Source organism: Penaeus monodon, chromosome 25 (genome assembly GCF_015228065.2).
Source record: "Penaeus monodon isolate SGIC_2016 chromosome 25, NSTDA_Pmon_1, whole genome shotgun sequence".
In the NCBI taxonomy this organism is placed as follows: Eukaryota; Metazoa; Arthropoda; class Malacostraca; order Decapoda; family Penaeidae; genus Penaeus; species Penaeus monodon.
The window spans coordinates 6,675,982-6,676,551 of NC_051410.1; positions in this window are offsets into that span (position 1 = coordinate 6,675,982).

Consider the following 570-nt stretch of genomic DNA (forward strand, 5'->3'; position numbering starts at 1 on the left):
TTTCCTCCCCCCACATACAAAAAAAAATCAATATTGTCCATTTATTGTAATTAAATAAAATGCTTTCTTATTTTACCTTTTACTGTTTTCATGTAAAGTAAGAAATAAATTGTTTTGTTAGTATACTTGTAATTACTAATAAGTATGTTTTGGGGTAATGTTCATTCAATTAGTTTCGCAAATGAGACTTTTAAAAAAATGTGTAAAACGAGACAAACAGAAGAAAAAAAAGTTATATATTTTTTTCTTCTTGTTCTATAGTTTCAACATTGATCAAAAACTCGAATTTGCGATCCTGAAAGATCATATAAAAACAATGTTATCCTAATCAATACATGATGTAAATAATTTCAATTGTATATATATACTAGTATTGACGAGCATGAGTGTGGCTGGTCCAAACTGAACACAATTCTAACCAGCGAGGTACCATAGGCAGAAGTTGAGGGGCAGGCCTGTCTTTTTTTCTTATTATTATTATTTTCTGTGAAGTTTGGGAAAAAAGGAAAAGCATTTAATACCCAAATCTCTTCTTCTCTTTGATTTTTAGATTCAGATATATTGTGAGTC